The sequence below is a fragment of the Macaca thibetana genome, chromosome 3, assembly GCF_024542745.1.
Source record: "Macaca thibetana thibetana isolate TM-01 chromosome 3, ASM2454274v1, whole genome shotgun sequence".
Taxonomy (NCBI): domain Eukaryota; kingdom Metazoa; phylum Chordata; class Mammalia; order Primates; family Cercopithecidae; genus Macaca; species Macaca thibetana.
Window position 1 is genome coordinate 121,134,420 of NC_065580.1, and position 17,324 is coordinate 121,151,743.

The window sequence follows — 17,324 nt, forward strand, 5'->3', positions numbered from 1 at the left end:
GGCAGACATCTGCATCAAGTCCAGGGGGGGCCCCGATCCCAGGTTCCTCTGCCCAGCCCTGTGAGGCGCATGCAAGAGGGTGGGGCTGAGGCTGGAACAGTGAGCACTGCAGAGTGGTGCAGAAGAACGATTTTCTGTAGGAAAAAGGGAGCAGCGGGAAGATCTAACTAGTGGTGTTTGTATGTGGTATATATACCTCGATTATAGTTCACGTAATCCCAGCACTTTGAGAGGCCGAGCTGGATGGATCACCTGAGGTCAGGAGTTCAAGACCAACCTGGCCAACATGACGAAACCCCGTCTCTACTAAAAATACAAAAATTAGCCAGGCATGGTGGTGGGCACCTGTAATCCCAGCTACTCAGGAGGCTGAGGCAGGAGAATCGCTTGAACCCTGGAGGCAGAGGTTGCAGTGAGCAGAGATTGCACCACTACACTCCAGCCTGGGTGACAAGAGTGAAACTCCATCTCAAAAAAGAAAAAAAAAAAAAGATAAGAAATGCCTGAGCCTAGCTAATTTATAAAGATAAGAGGCTTCATTGGCTGATGGTTCTGCAGGCTGTACAGAAAGCATGGCAGGGGACATCTGCTCAGGTTCTGGGAAGGCCTCAGGGAGATTTTACTCATGGCAGAAGGTGAAGGGGGACCAGGCACCTCATATGGCAGAGCAGGAGTGAGAGAGAGAGAGAGAGAGAGAGAGAGTGGAGAGATGCCGCACACTTAACCAGATCTCCTGAGGACTTACTACCATTAGGACAGCACCAAGCAATGGGGAGTCCACCCCTATGAGCCAAACACCTCTGGCCACGTCCCATCTCTGACACTGGGGATTACGTTTCAATATGAGATTTGGTGGGGACATATATTCAAACTGCATCAGCAGAGTAAAGAGAGCTTGTTCCCAGAAGGGTCCCTTTGTATGGCAATTGCCCTTCCAGTGGGGCCTCGCTGCCAGGCGCCGGGTCCGACCTCGCAGAAGTGCCATCTTGGTGAGATTCCTGGTTGCAGGATGTAGTGACAAACCTCAGGGCAGAAAAAGAGCTGGGGGTGAGGACACTCTTGAGAGAGCCAGTCTCGGAGAGAAGGTGGGGATGGAAACTGTCCTGGGGTCTGAGAGCAGGAGCAGCCATCTATCTTTTACTATGGGACAGGACACAGAGGGAGGGGAAGGGTGTGCTGCTGGGGGCTGCAGGGGTGCTGGGGGTGGAGCAGCAGGCAGGACGGAGGTAGGAGGCTGCTCCTACTGCTGCGAGATGCCCCTCCTCCCGCTGTTCCGGCTTCAGAGCCCCGTGGGGTGGCAGGTCGGGAGATGTCCATCCGGCTGACCTGGGGAGGCGTCCATACCCTGGAAGTGGGTGATAGAGAAGGCAGAAACACTCCTCTGCCCTGGCTTTGAATGTGTGAACTACTACTGTGTCCCATACCACAGGAGGTAGCAAACCTCCCTCTGGAGGAAGATCTGAGGAGATCAGAAGGCAGAGAGAGAAAATATCAACAAACGGTCACTATAGTCAAGGAGTCTAGAACCCATGAAAGAGTACACGCCCCGAGCTGCATGCAGACAACACAAGGGCACAGGTGCACCTTGTGGGACTGTCTTTCCTAGTATTTTTAAATCTTGACCATGCACATTTCAGCCTTTCCTCTTGTCAAGTGAGAGGGAACACCTGCTCCTCATCCCTATCGCACCTGGCAAAAGTAAAGTTGCGCAACAGTCATTCTAGGAGTGATGGTAGGGCTTTTAGCTTTAGGTAATGTGAGACGATTTTGCCCAACTCTGTACTTTACAAATAAGGAGACAAAGGACTTCCAACTTGTCCAAGGATTCACAGAGTCAGAGCGACCCTCCTTTCTTCTCTCCCAGCCCCAGAGCATTTTTTTCACCTCAAGCAGTGAAAAACTTGGTACATATTATAATTGGGTATTTTCAATCATGCTTGACATGTCTGCAAAAACTTCACACTTCACTTGATGACTTCTGACCTCTTTCTCTTACGGCTTCTGAGACACTCTATCTTTGGCCTTGTGCAGTTGCACTGTGATTAGCTGTGGACTTCCTTAATTTTCCTTCTAGGATGCACTCGGCTTCTGAAACGGGTGGATTAATGTCTATACTGGGTAGACTGGTGTTCCCCCACCAAAATACGAGTCTGCCTGGAACTTCAGAGCTCATGACCTTATTTGAAAACAGGGTCTTTGCAGCTGTAATTAATTAAGATGAGATCATCTTTCGGTGAACCCTCAACTTTTTATGGAAAGTAAAGCTTGTCGCTGATGAACATGGACTGAGGAGATTTCCAAGCAAAGCGTTGAAGGCATGTCCTGGTTTCTCCTTGGTGCTTAGAGTAAAATGTGGGAGGAAAGACTCAGATCTGAGAAGGAACAGATAAGAAAAGGAATTGCCAGGAGCCATCAGAAGCTGGAAGAGGCCTGGAAGGGTCCTTCCCTAGAGGCTTCAGAGGAGTGCAGACCTGCTGGCCCCTTGAGTGTGGACTTCAGCCCCCAGAAATGTGAGATAAGACATTTCTGTTGTTTTAAGCCACGCAGCTTGTGGTAATTTGTTATGGCAGCCCTAGCGGGCTAAGACAATGCCTTCCAGTGGCTCAGGAAACGTCTCAGCCATTACCTCTTTAAATATTTGTTCAGCCTCATTTCCTCTCCTTTCCTGCTGGGACTCTGAGTAGATGTATGCGAGTTCCTTTTACTTATCCCAGTCTCTCTGTCTCTCTCTCTCTCCCCTGCCCCCTCCTCTCATTTGCATGTGAAATGTATAGAGATCGTGTCTATACAATCTCTTCCTCGCCAGATCATAAATTCGGTCTTTAGCTGTGTCTAATCTTCTGTCACACCTATCCACTGAGTTTTAAATTTGGTTTTGCATTTTTTATTTTGAGAGGGACTATACTTCCTGAAGGCCTGGCCTTCTGGTTCACCCTCACCCTCAGGGCCACGCCCTGAGGTCCTGGCTCATTGTGGGAAATCTGTTGGACTTTTTGCCTGGTGTGAGCCTTGGACTTTGATGTCTGTACCTGTGTTCCATGAGACCTTCCAAAACAAATGTTTGAATCCCTATGCGGGAAATGCCTTCAGGCTGCTCTTCAGATTTGGCAATTCTTCACTATCGACCAGCTCTTCCCTGCTTCTAAGAGGATTCACACATACTTCACCAGGTGTTTTTTTTTTTTTTTTTTTTTTTTTTTTTTTTTTTTTTTTTTTTTTTATTGCTATGAGCAGTAGGGTTAGTATAAATAACTGGGGCTGCCACAATTAAGGCAGAAAAAAGTGATACATTCTGTAGAGCTTGCTGTTAAGAACACAAGTTTTGGAATTAGATCTACATTGGAATCTTCCTTAAACCTTCCTCTCCTTGTCTGTAAAATGGGAATGACTCGTTGTGCTTACATTTCAGGGAAAGTGTTTAGCAGAATTTCTGCCATATAGTAGTTACTATCTAAGCTTTCAGACTAAAAAAATCTTTAAAAGACATAATATTCAGCAAGGCTTAGGGGAGATAATTTTTTTTCTCCGAAACTCAAAAAAAGAATCCTGGGTCATAGGACACCCCTTTCTGCAAAGATGTCTTCCAAATAGTGCTTCCTTCTGTCAGCCAATACTAGCTTCTTGCAGACATAAACTTATGATATCAGAAACCATCCAGGTATATGCAATGTGGATTCACCCATCTGGAGCTTTAGAACATGTCTTTGAACAGAAAATGGAATGTCTTTTCACCGGACAGAACTCTGTCCTGTTGGGAACAGGCATCGTTTCCTTTTGCCTCATTATACACAGGGCATCCAGAGTACAAGTTGTTGCTGTGCAAATTCTGCTCATTCTTCAAGTGCACTTTTAGTGGGAAAAGTCTCACTTCACAAGAACTCAGAACACTTTGAATCTTATCTGACTTTTGCAGCTCATGTGTGAATTTATCCCCCAATAGCATTATCCTCTAAAATCTCCATCCATCCATCCATCCATCCATCCATCCATCCATCCATCCATCCATCCGTCCATGCATCCATCAATGAACCTATCCATAAACGGTTCATCCAGGAGGCCATATTTAGCTAAGAAGATGTATTTTCAGGGGACGGTCAGGTGTGGGATGAAAAAGAGTATGTAGGCGATGCTTTAGCCATAGATGTGTCTTACTAAGGGGAGAAATACTTTCTGTTACTCTCCCACAAATAGCAGTTGGCTGAGTTTTATGCCAGCCTACATTCCATATTTAATCCTCATTGATAGGACCATGTTACTCCAAATTTAACCAAAACCAAAATCAATTGTAGTGGTTTATCATCTCATATTTTAAAATGACAAAATCCAGTCATAAATACTAAAGATGACAGCAATATAAAGCAGTCAGTGAGGAGCCTGGAGCCAAAAAGTACATGGAAGTTAAAAAATCAGTAATTCATATATTCTCACTACATGTGTATTCTCACCTTGAATTCTCCAGAATGTGGAAGCGAGTGCCACAACAAGAGATGAGCTAGTCTTGGGATAGCCACCTCTGCTGCCAGGCCAAAAGGAAACCTCTGACCCTGGCGGGACCCTGGGCCATTCATCATCCAGTCTGCTCCTGCCCCTGCTCTGAGCTTCTGGGGCCCACCTGTGGGAGTGAGACCCCAGCTCCTCACTGTGCTCCTTGTCCTGCAGCCTGCTGGGTCAGGCGAGGTATTCAATGCATGAACCGCGAGAGATTTGGAGAGACATCAATCTCTAGAAAGGGAAGGAATTTTCATATGTAATTTGGAAGTCATGATTTTCCTGTCAAGGTTTCATGGCTGAATCCCTTCTGCAGAAATGGAAGACTTGACAGCAAAGATGTTTCCCCAGGCTCATCAACACTAAGCCCGTCCTTGCATGCAGAAGAGGCTCCAAGTCTCCTTGGCCCTGGGACTCAGTGCTGCAAATTGGGGGTCTGGCAGGTGGTTTGTACACTCAAGGAGGGCCACACAGGTGCAGTGTGGATGCTGGCCCCTGTGCTGTGCAACATGATAGCCAGGACTTCGTGGGGTCTGGAGTGGCTTTCAGAGGAAGGGCCACAGAATTTTCATTAAAGGAGTGGTTCCCTCCACTGTCCTCCTCTGATCCTCACTTGCTCAGACATTCAGAGGAACAAGAATTCATGGCATTTGGCTTTTCTTTCTGTGCTTCAATCATCATCATCATGGTAACAGCAATAGAACCATTTCCTATTATGAGAGAGTTGAGGTCACATAACTGAGGTCATGAGACTGGTCAGTGGCAGAGCCCAGATCTGGATCCTAGAAGTCCAGCTGCAGAGTTCATGCACCTACCCATGTAGGTTGGGTCCTTGAAAGTGTGTGTGACATCTGGGCATCCAAGGCTAGAAGCCATTCAAAATGTACTCCCAGGCCTCCCTGACCTTTCCCATCTCTGTGATATCAAGAGGGAGATTTCCTGTCCATTCACCAACTATCGAGCACATACTGTCTATTGAAGGAACTATCTTTGGTGCTAGAAATTAAATATTGAACAAGAAATGAGAATCCTGCTTTCAAGGATCTCATGTCATAGTGTGCAGGATACACAGGACAAACAAATAGCCACAAAGAAGCAAGAGGGTCCATAGTGATAGACTGTCTGCTGGAGGGGACACAGGGCCATCGCTGTAAAGCAGGGGAAGTGGGGGACTGAGCAGGACTGTGGCAGGGTCACTGTCCTTAGACATCAGGGAGGAGCCCTCCAAGGGAACAACATCCCAGTGCAGGGCTCTCTGCAGAGAAGGAACCAGCCGTAGGAGAGTGGAGGCAGCTGCGTCCAGCAGAGGCAAACCTCCAGTGAAGATGCCCAGGCAGGATCCAGCATGGCATGCTACGGCGGAGCTTCCCAGACCCACCCCATCTTAGCCTGTTCAGGCCACTGTGACAAAGACACAGACTGGGAGGCTGAAACAACAGGAATGCATTCTCTCATGGTCCTGGAGGCTGGAAGTCCAAGATCAAGGTGTGGGCGGGGGTATTTCTCCCAAGGCCTCTCTCCTTGGCTTGCAGACTGCCATCTTCTCCCTGCATCCTCACGTAGACTTCCCTCCATGTGTGTATGTGTCTTCCTCTCTTTAAAAGGACACCGGTGCTACCAGATTAGGACCCGCCCTAATGACATCATTTAACCTTAATTACCTCTTTAAAGGCCTGTCTCCAACACAGTCACACTGGGCTTAGGGCTTCAGCGTATGAATTTTGGGGGACACAATTGAGTCCACTTAGCATTGTTAAATGCGCATTGCCAGGTACATCCCCAGAACTTCTGAGGCAGTAGGTCTGGGATGAGATCCGAGTATTTGCATTTCTAGCAGGGTCCCAGGGGATGCTGATGCTGCTCATTCAGGGATCCCAGCTTGAGAAATATTTTAAAGTTTCCAGGAAGGCAACAGAGGCAGCAGCAGAGAGCGCCCTGGGAGATGGGGAAGGATATGGCTCGGGGCAGGAGGAGAAGGCAGACTTGGCAGGGTCCTGTGGCAAAGGTGAGGGTCTGGATGTTCCTCAGAGGGTAGAAATCATGGGAGGGGAGGACCAGGGAGGGCATTTCACAGAGCCACATGCAGTGCCCTATAGAGAAACGCTCATAGGCAACAAGGGAGTCCAGGTGGGAAACTGAGGCAAGGGGTCCTGGCTGCAAGGCTGGAGCCTGACCAGGTGGTGGAGAAGTTGTGGGAGAAGTAGATACAGTTGAGGTATGTTTGGAAGACAGAGGCTCAATGGCTTGCTGGTTCCCTGGCTGGAGGAGGCAGGTGAAGAAAAACTAGAAATTAAGGGTATGTCCTAGGTCAGGACTTGGGCATCTGAGTGAAGGCTGACACTGTTAACTGCAATGGGAAAGACTGGCATAAAAACAGGTGTGGGGGAGAAAGTGGAGACTTCTGGCTTGGGCACATGAGGTCTGAGATACTGTAAGAGGTCAGAGGCTGGGTGTGGCAGCTCACGCCTGTAATCCCAGCACTTTGGGAAGCTGAGGCAAGTGGATCCCTTGAGGCCAGGAGTTCAAGACTGAGCAATGTGGTGAAACCCCATCTCTACTAAAAATACAAAAAATAAAATAAAATAAATTAGCCGGGTGTGGTGGTACACACCTGTAGTCCCAGCTACTCAGGAGGCTAAGACAGGAGAATCTCTTCAACCTGGGAGGCAGAGGTTGCAGTGAGCCAAAATCATGCTACTGCACTCCAGCCTGCACAACAGAGTGAGACGCTCAAAAAAAAAAAAAAAAAAAAAAAAAAAAAAAAAAAAAGAGGTCTGAGATTTTACAAGATGTCCTGGCAGATTCCAGTCTTGAGTCCAGGTTGGAGAGGGAGACTGGGAGGCTGGGGGAGATGGTCCATAGAGCTATGGGTCCAAGTGAGCCAGAGCACCAAGGACATCAGTCCACTCTGCAGATGGGGAAACTGAGACCAACACCAGCAGTCTGACCAGTGCTCAAAGCATGAGATTTGGTATAAAGGAGATTGTTGTGTAAGCATTAGTTTCTGTTCCTGTTAGCTACATGATTTGAGAAAATTATTTAAATGACCTGAGCCTCACCTTCAACATGAGGAACCTCACATACCCTTTGATAAAAGTTGCTGGTATAAGCGCTCCACAAATGACAGCTTTTATTAGCAGAAGCAGAGATAATCCAACTTTAATGGGAGATTAAACAACGACTTCCATTTAGAGTTTTTAAATGAGTGAGATGTGTCCACTGCTGGGGTTCTTCTCTTGGTGCCCGCATTGCCCTGCAGGAAGCCCGGTGGTGGTGCCTGGTGTGGTCTGCCAACTCCCAGCTGGGTGGGAAAGTGGTGCTGAGTGGCCCCACCTCTGCTCTGGGTTTTGCCCCACAGGTCACTGCAGCCCTGCCCCTGGGCTGTGCTGAGTCATCTCCCCAGGCAGGCACAAGGCGCTGGGAGATGCTGCCCCTTGGGCCCAGGCCAATGGAGTTTTAATTGCTGCTCCTCTATTGTTGGCTCTGGTTCCGCTTCTGGAAGGTTTCCAGCCTTTGCTCCTGGGCTTTGGTCTCTTCAGGGAGCCTCCAGCTGCCTCTTTGTCATCAGTGAAGCCACTGAGCCCTCCTCTTGTCCCTCCCCCCCCTCCTCCTCCTTCTCCTCCTCTTTGGTGGATCATGAGGACTTCAGATCTTGTTTCTGAAGAGAGAGGCTGAGCTGACTTCTGAACGGTGGAAGGCACCAGACAGGGAGAGGTTTCCAATTCTGGGGACACGGGACAACTGAGTCCCAAATTGTGAGCACTTTCTTTAAACCCTAAAGGACAGGTCTTTGAGGACTGACTATAGAGGCCGCTCAAGGGGATGGAAAGACTATGGGCTTGGGAGGCACAGGCACCCGGGTGCAGATGCCTAACCAGTTCCATCAGGACCTGTGGCAGGTTGGCCACCTACACCAAGCCTCAGTTTCCCCATCTGCAGAATGGACTGATGTCCACGTGCAGGCCATAGGAGAATTGCAGACAACGCATGAAAAGCATGGAGCTCAAGGGCTGGCTTTAGTGGGAGTCAAAACATGATCACTTTTTTTTGTAAACTTTAATTTGGAGATAATGTCAAAGCTACAAAAATTACAAATAGAAAACTAGTATGAGGAACATCTGATCTGTCTCCTTTATGCAAATCCCCCTTATTGCTGACTTAAGAAATGACAACTGTGTTAAATTGATATTTTTAATGTTTAAGCTATTTGTGTTGCGAAAACTTTACAGTGTGAACCCAGGCCTGTCTCTTAATGTCTCTGAGCCTGTCTTTGCTCATCTGTGAAGTGGGAAGGATGTTGCAGCATTTACCCCACAGTGAGGGCCTAGCAGGAAGTTCTGACCCAGCCACAATAACATAGCTATCCTATTGAGGCAGGAAAATAGGGTCTGGAGGCAGAGAGTATGAGGCCAATTCACACTTCAACTGTAACAGGAAATATCCTCTCCATTGGGCATACACTGTAAATGACTTTGTAGCTTTATTTTATCCTCTCCATTTACATGGGGTGTACACCAAGTCACCAGTGGAATCCTCTAGCGGGTATTTAAACCCAGAAAACCTCTGTAACAGGACCTTTGAACCCCTATGCTCAGGCCCACTCCCACAATGTGGAGTGTACTTTCATTTTCAATAAAACCCTTCATTCCTTCCTTGCTTTGTTTGTGCATTTTGTCCAATTCTTTGTCGAGGACGTCAAGAGCCTGGACACCTTCCACCATTAACATATTTTGCTGAGCCAGCCAGGAGGAAGAGGTAAGCCCAAAGTCTGGGATTCATTTTTCTCCCTTTCCTTTCTGTTCCATACAGGAGCTCTCTCTCTCTCTCTCTCTCTCTCTCTCTCTCTCTCTCCCTCCCTCCCTCCCCCACCCCCCTCTCTCTCTCCCTCTCTCTCTCTCTCCCCCTGTGCCTCTCTCTCTTCCTCTCTCTCTTTTGCTTTCCAACTTGGGACGCTTGGTGGGCAGCGCGTAAACATGGAAGCAACTGCAGGTTTCTGGCTGTGGCCAGTGAAACTAAGGGCTTTCCATGTGGAGAAGCCTGACCACCACCTCTTGGTTCACTTAAGGAACCTGGGTCTTTTTTATTTCCCTCCCTGGCACTTTCTTTTTCTGTCTTTCAGCGGCTGTTTCCTAGTAGCTCCTTGGAAAGTGAGGGCAATCGGCTGGGGTCACTCTCCAGTACTGCCTGAAGGTCTAAGAATGAATGGGAATAATTGCCCTGCCCTGAAGTGGGAAGGAGTTTTTTGTTTTTTTTTTTAATCTTTTTCGAGTGTGGTCCCTGATCCCTACATGCACCGCAGCTCAGAGCAAACTCACATGTGTTTCAGGGGAGAGAAACCTTCTTTTCTTATGCTAAATTCTTTACTTATCATATTCAACTGGCTAAGGAACAAAAAGGCTCACCCAGCATCCTGTTCTTGTCATTACAGTTCATGACGATTCCTATAAAGCTCATAGTAGGCTCTGGAGGGGAAAACATGCATGTGGCACCCACCTGAGGCCAGAGACATCTGGAACTCTAAGATTGGACCCTACAGGAGGATGCTGTGGGGGTCCTGTGGACCCCAGCCCCTCCAAAGAGGACACTCTCGGCAGAGGTTCTGAAGTCTAGTTTTAACCCTCCTTAGAATTTTCTCTCCAGTTGCAATGCTGGTTGGCCCTAACATTGTTTGGAATCTGGAGTTTACAGTTGAATGGAAAGTGGAATGGCATTGCCTGCATCCAGGCTTCCGTGCCGCAGTTCCAAGCAGGGGGACCTGGTAAATGCGTGACGCCCTCCTTTGGTACGGTTTGGCTCAGTGCCTGTTGGAGTCTGGGGAGGTTTGGCCTTTAAAAATCAAACTGCCATGGAGACTGCTTTACCCAAAATTTTGGTTAAGTCTAAGCAATTTTCAAGTTCACGTGACTTAAAGTATTACTTTACTAAACAAGTTAGCTTTAAAATGATTGGTGGAATAAAAATAGAAATGCCTTCAGAATTGTCAGCATACATTTTGTCTGAATTTTATGTTTGTGTTTGCTAGATATTTTAAAATGTCAGTGTTAATTCAAGCTGGGAGCTGCTTAGGGTGAGCCTGCCTCCCAGTCTATTCAAAGTCTCACTGAGATAAATGTATATCTGGTCACTTCCTTTGGAAAGACTCCTCAGAAACTCAAAAGAATGCAACAGTTTGTGATCTGAAAGCCCCCAAGACCCCCTCCACTTTGAGTTGTCCCAGACAAAACCAATGTTCATTTTACATATGTTAATTGATGTCTCATGTATCACTTGTTGAAAGTAAAAATTAAGTACAGTGAATGGGATAAACTTTTTAGGTAAACTTTTTGTGTAAATTAAAATCTTAAGGTTATTTTTAATGCTCACTTAATATCTAGATCATTTCCAATTAAGAAAGAGTTGTAATATGTAGAAATATGTTTCTAAAATTGTGGAATTGTTCTTATATATAAATGCCCATATCTAATATTTCAGGATTTCTTGCTTTTTAGCGTTTCACTAAAGTTTTAGATTACTAAGGATAAAATTCTAGTTAAGACATAATTCTGTATACAAAATGTACCAGAAAGGGTTATGCTATTGGTGGGGGGAAAAAAAAAAGTAATTTTGTTGAATTCAGAAGTTATCTAAAAGTTCCAGTTACAGATGTGGAAAGGTTATTTATGAAACAATGCAGTAAGGAATCATTAAGTAGGGGAGAAAGATGTGGAAAAAGTTTAAATAATAAAATATTCTTTAAAACCTGATAAAGAATTGGAAACATTTGGCTAATTAACATTTTCATAGTTAAAGCTCTTAGTCTTGATTAAAGTAAGAAGTATTGTAAAAATGCATCAGTAGTTTGGCAATTCTTTTGTAATATAGTTAAGCATGAAGCTGGATTTAGTGTAAAGCCAAATTTTACATATATGCTTGCATTGCGTCACACTATGTTGACGGTTTTGTATGGATAGTGCTGGAGTACTTATTGCTCATGTGCCTAAAGTGGATTTCTTGATTGCACAGGATGTATCATGAACTTGGGGATGTTGAATTGTGTATCAGGAATAAAATATTCATTATGTGGGTTTTCTGGGGCCCTATGTAATGCTGTAGCCACCAGGGTAAATTGAGTAGGAAAATTTAGGGTTGGTTTCCTGCTTATTTGTTTTTGCTTCTAGTTTTCATTCGTTTGTTGTTTATTTTTCTTCTGCCTTTGCTTGTGTATGTATATGTATAAAACTGTGATGTTTTTTAGTTCCTAGTGGAATGCTTTCATTTAGTTCTGTGTTCCTACGCATTTCTAGCAAGTCATGATTCATTCCATTTTTCTGGAATTCCTAAGCTACTTTTGTGGGGCCTGCAGGAATTAATGAAGCACACTAGCTTTTTTTCCCTTAAACTGATTTTTTGGATTTTAGCCTTCCTGATACTTTGTGTTTAGTATACTCTCACAAATAGAATTTGAGTCATATTTCTCTCTCTGCCTAGTTTCTCCGAAGTTTGTAAACTATTTGTGAATATTCTTAATCATGGCCATGTGTTTGTTTGCATACAGTCAAGCAGGGCTGCCAGGGCGGCTCAGGGAGAGAGAACCCAGAAACCTGGCATGCTGGCAAAAGGGTAAGAATTTCTTACCAGTCAGTCTCTGGCCTCTTTCTCTCTGTTCAAACTGGTTAAATATAAAGAAAAAGTCACTGTTTATCCTGTCTGTAAAGTTTTAAATTAATTGGTTTAATAATAATAAGAGCTTAAATCAAATATTTTGTCAGAAAAGTAGGAAGTATAATGCCTTTTAGTTCACATGACTTTAGCAATCTTTGAGAAATAAAGACAGTTTTAAAGACTATTGGCAAAATACAATTGTCTTAAAAATGTAAACATGTGGTCTAAATTACATTCAAATATTAGGTTCACTGTATGCTTTAAGGTCATAAGCTGCTTCTTTGTCTTTTGAAAATTGTTTAACTTGCCTACTTTCCAGCTAGGTAAGACCTGGGGACAGGTGGAGTTGGCCACACCCCTAGCTATGCTGGAAATAGTCAAACCTTATCAGACCATAACTTACCAGGTGTTACATTAAAATTGAAATTGCTAAGAGTCGCCATTGTAACATGCAATCAACACTATTAGAAACAATTTTACATGCAAGGTGTGTAAAAACAGTAGAATGTGTGTGGTTTTTTTTTTTAATTAAAGGTTATAAAAGGTTTTTGCTTCTTTAAAATTTGAATCATCATTTTGGCAAAATAAATAATTTATGGTAATCTGAAATTCCAAGATTAAATTTCAGTTTCAAAATTGTCTTTCCTAATGCCTGGTTTTCTGGATGGCTCAGAGAGCCCCTGAAAACATCCAGAAAAGAGGTAAACAGGATTATTTAACATATTTAGGTACATGGGATTGCCAAAATGATGTTCAATCTTCTTTAGGTTATGTTTTTGTGAATAATACTAACATATATTCCAAAATTGCATGGGATTTCTAAAAATCTACTCTCTAAATATATGCTACCAATCACAATTATAGTTATTATGCTAAGTTATCATAAACCACAGAAATAACCAAATTTCCTAGCATAAAGCTACTGACCCAAGCAAGACCAAAAAATTAATTAAATATCAAGAAAATACTTTCATGTTAAACCAGCTAATGCTGAAATTGTTAAAATAGTTTATGGCCAATGCTCGATCCCGTATTCCTGGGAAAACAAAGTTTCAGGTACATTTAATCACCTGGTTGGCCATTTAAACATTTTATGAAGGGATTTCATTCAATTGTTATTTTCATTGCATGTTTTCTGGTTGTGTAAAAGCTTTCCCATGCAAGAGGGCTGATGTTCTAACAGTAGATTATTAAGCTACATTGTATTTTCAGGAGGTAAAAAAGAAGGTTTTTATGGTTTGGATCTTCCGAGAACATTGAAGAAAGACTGTCCTTGCCATCCACGCTACAACAAAACTTCAGGACTTTGCGCTTTGGGTTCATGGTCTCGCAACTGAGAAGGGTCTCTCCACACTTTTGGAACTGTGCACCCATTGGAACCTGAGGTAAAACTAACCAGGGAAGTTTCTCCCAACAAGAGGATGGTATCCTGGAGAGGAGAAATGTTCATCGGGTGGTCAGGGAAGAAAGTCCTTTGAGGAGGTGACATAAAGGTGTTGGTCAGTTCTAGAATACATGGAGCTCTCCTCACCTCCGAGCTTTCTTCTGCCTCCCCAGTCTTCTCATGGTTGTCTTGTTCTCCGCCTTAATGTCACCTCCTCAAAGGACTTTCTTCCCTGACCACCCAATGAACATTTCCAATCTCCCGTCACGCCCTCATGTTTCATTCCAGGCACTTATTGAAATTTGCAGTCACTTGATTCACTTCCTATTTCCCCCTGTACTCATGGCCTCCCCCTGTTTTCCTCCCCAGGGGAAACGTGGCCCTGAGATACCTTTGGACTGGCTGGTGAGGGAGCTGGGACAAGGAGATAGCAGGGTGGGGGAAAGTTTGGGGATGGGGCCAGGAAGACTATTGTTTGGGGCCAGATGGGAAAAGGCTTCTTCTCCCAGGAGATTTGGGTCCTGCACAGGTGACTTCGTGGTTCCCCCTTTGGGTTCTGTCCCTGGAAGTGGGTACACGCTGGTGTGATCTTCTAAGCCTGGGCAGGGGCACAGGTGGCTGTGGTCAGGGCAGTGGCTTCCTGTGGGGAGGCAAGTTCAGGCTTCAAGAACAGAGGATTGGCTGATGTGGGGTGTCAGGTAGGCAGGGCAAGGCACCAAGGAAGGAATTCTAGCTGGGCTTGCCGCCTGCACTGGGGCCTGCCATTCCAGGGCGCCTGACCAGGCAACGTTTAGCTGTCACCTGCTCCAACGGAGCAGCTCAGGCTCCGCCTCGCTCCTCTCCTCTTGCTTCCTGCTCCTCCCTCCCACGAAACTCAGATTCTCTCACATGCACCTCCTGCTCTTGAGCAGCTTCTAGGAAAGCCAAGTTCCGGTCTGCCTTTGGGAACCCACCACCTTTCCAGGTTCTTAGCTGCACAGAGGACTGGAAAGGAATGCTGTGATTTAATTCAATGTGCCCTTCAGAAGCCACTGGAAACTTTAAATAGCAAGTATCACTTTTCCCCCTTCCTTCATGCACAGGAAAAAAGAGTAAAAGGAAAAAGCCCCAGATTATCCCTAATCACAGGATCATGAGGGATTTTTTTTTTTTCTGTATACATTTTGTATTTTCTGTTTTCCCTAATGAGCATGTATATATTTTAACTGTATAAAAATAAGGCCTGGTGCAGTAGATCACACCTGTAATCCCAGCACTTTGGGAGGCCGAGGCGGGTGGATCATTTGAGGTCAGGAGTTTGAGACCAGCCTGGCCAACATGGTGAAACCCTGTTTCTACTACAAACACAAAAATTAGCTGAGTGGTAGTAGCAGTCGACTATAATCCCAACTACTCGGGAGAGTTAGGCAGTAGAATCGCTTGAGCCTGGAAGGTGAAGGTTACGGTGAGCTGAGATAATGCCACTGCACTCTGGTCTAGGCGAGAGAGTGAAGCCCTGTCTCAAAAACAAAATAAAATAAAATAAAAAATAAAGGTTATTACTGCAGAAGGGCCTTGTAGTTGGTGGGAGCTGGTCTAGTATGAACAAAGCATCTACTCCTAATTTCATGAAGGGATGTTGTTGATGGGAGAAACAAAGCTTTTCCAGTGAGGTTGGGAGGGTATTTGCAGCAGGAGTGAGGGGCATAAAGTCAAGGGCAAACAGACCCAAGAGGAAGCCAAGTTCATGTACAGGCGCTGGTGGCTGCTGCTCCATCCCCAGGCTGAGGGGACTGGCATGTGTGACCTCCATGGTAGGACCTGAGCAAACCCCAAAGGGTCCTCCCTTGGACATGAAATCCTTGGAGATAAAATATCTTTGCCTCAAAACATCCCCATGAAGTGTAGATGTCTGGATGGAGTAATCCAGTGAGTTCTCTTCAGCTATTCATGTCTTAGCACCAATGAAAGTATTGATTTTTTTTCTTGAACAAGGTTCAGCCAAGGTAAGCGTGGGTGGAAGGCCACAGATATTCTTCAGAATTGGGATTTTCTCCCAGTCACACAAGCCCGGAGGGTGCCCTGGCTAGGGCCCTTCACGTGGGTGAGCAAAGTGCTCTGTCTTCTGTTTCTAATCACTCACTGTGACAACTGCGGGCAGTTTGTGTGATGCTGCATGGCAGAAACTCTCCCTCAATCATCAAAGGGGGATCAGTTTAGGAAGACAAGAGAGGAAATAAAATACTTAATTTAAGAATTATAAAACATTTGCAAAAATAAAAGTAGCATAAAGAATACTTGAATATCTTTGCCTGGATTTCTACTCTGACATTTGTAATACAAGGGTAGTATGCATGATGTAAATAATCTCATGTATAATGTTAAAAATGTAAGGTAAATAATCAGTGTACCGGCTATTATATTTTTCTCTTTGCTTTATTGTCTACTCTCTCTCTCTGTTTATTCTGTAAGTTACATACATTGTGGTCCTAAATACTTCAGTGTCTGATTCCCAGGAGCAGGGCTGCTCTCCTACCTGGCCACAGTGCCAACGTGAGTGTGTTTAAACTGAGACAAAACTGTTATCCGCCGTTTCTATGCCACTTAACCCAGCATTATCTGCTTGAACGTTTTCCCTTCCAGTAGAGTCGAAGGGCAGGGATTACATTTTTTTCTTGTCATGTCTCTTTAGTCTCGCTTAATCCAGAACATTTCCAGTCTTCCCTCCTCTTCTGTAATTTTGACATTTTAAAATAATTTTTTTGAAACAGGGTCTTGCTCTATTGCCCAGGCTGGAGTGCAGTGGTGCACTCATGGCTCACTGCAACCTCAGTCTCCTGGGCTCAAACGATCCTCTCGCCTCTGCCTCCCAAGTAGCTGGGATTAACTTTGACATTTTTGAAGAACAGAGGTCCCAACATTTCCTTTCCTTTTTAATAGGATATTCTTCATTTTGGTTTCATCTGATGTTTCCTTGAGATAGATTGAAATTATGCATCTCTTAACCCTTACCTCTGGCCCTCAACAGTAAGCAAGAGCTGTTTCTCCTCCTCCACTAATTACTTAATCATGGCCAGGTGCGGTGGCTCACGCCTGTAATCCTAGCACTTTGGGAGGCCGAGGCAGGCGGATCACAAGGTCAGGAGATTGAGACCATCCTGGCTAACACGGTGAAACCCTGTCTCTACTAAAAATACAAAAAAAATTAGCCAGGCATGGTGGCAGGTACCTGTAGTCTCAGCTACTAGGGAGGCTGAGGCAGGAGAATGGCTTGAACCTGGGAGGTGGAGCTTGCAGTGAGCAGAGATTACGCCACTGCACTCCAGCCTGGGCGACAGAGGGAGACTCTGTCTCAAACGAACAAAAAAAAAAATTACTTAATCAATCCGTCTATTATTGTATTCCTCTGCATTCTCATTTCCCCAGTGTTTTATAATTCATTACTGCACCTGATTATTTTCGTAATCAAATCAGTGACCCAGGCACTCATGCATCCTTGTGGCATGTTGCACCTAAGGAAGTGAGGAAGAGCAAGTGCCTCCTTACTTTCCGGCATAACAAGCTGTTCCAGACCCAGGTGCTTTTCTCCAACCTGGAGGCTTCCATTTCCCCAAATAGCCCTGGTCCTCTTAGAGAGTAAACTTGAGCCTTAAGTGTGCTCCATGCTCTTGACATTTGTGTGGACAGAGCTAGAGCCTCTGATTTCAGTACATTGGCTGGGGTCTTTTTTGCCTCTCCCCGTTTCAAATTACTGTGTCTCTTCTTGCACAGTGAGAACCCTGGCTCTTATCAATCCAACACATTCATTCATTTGCTCACTCCTAGAAACACA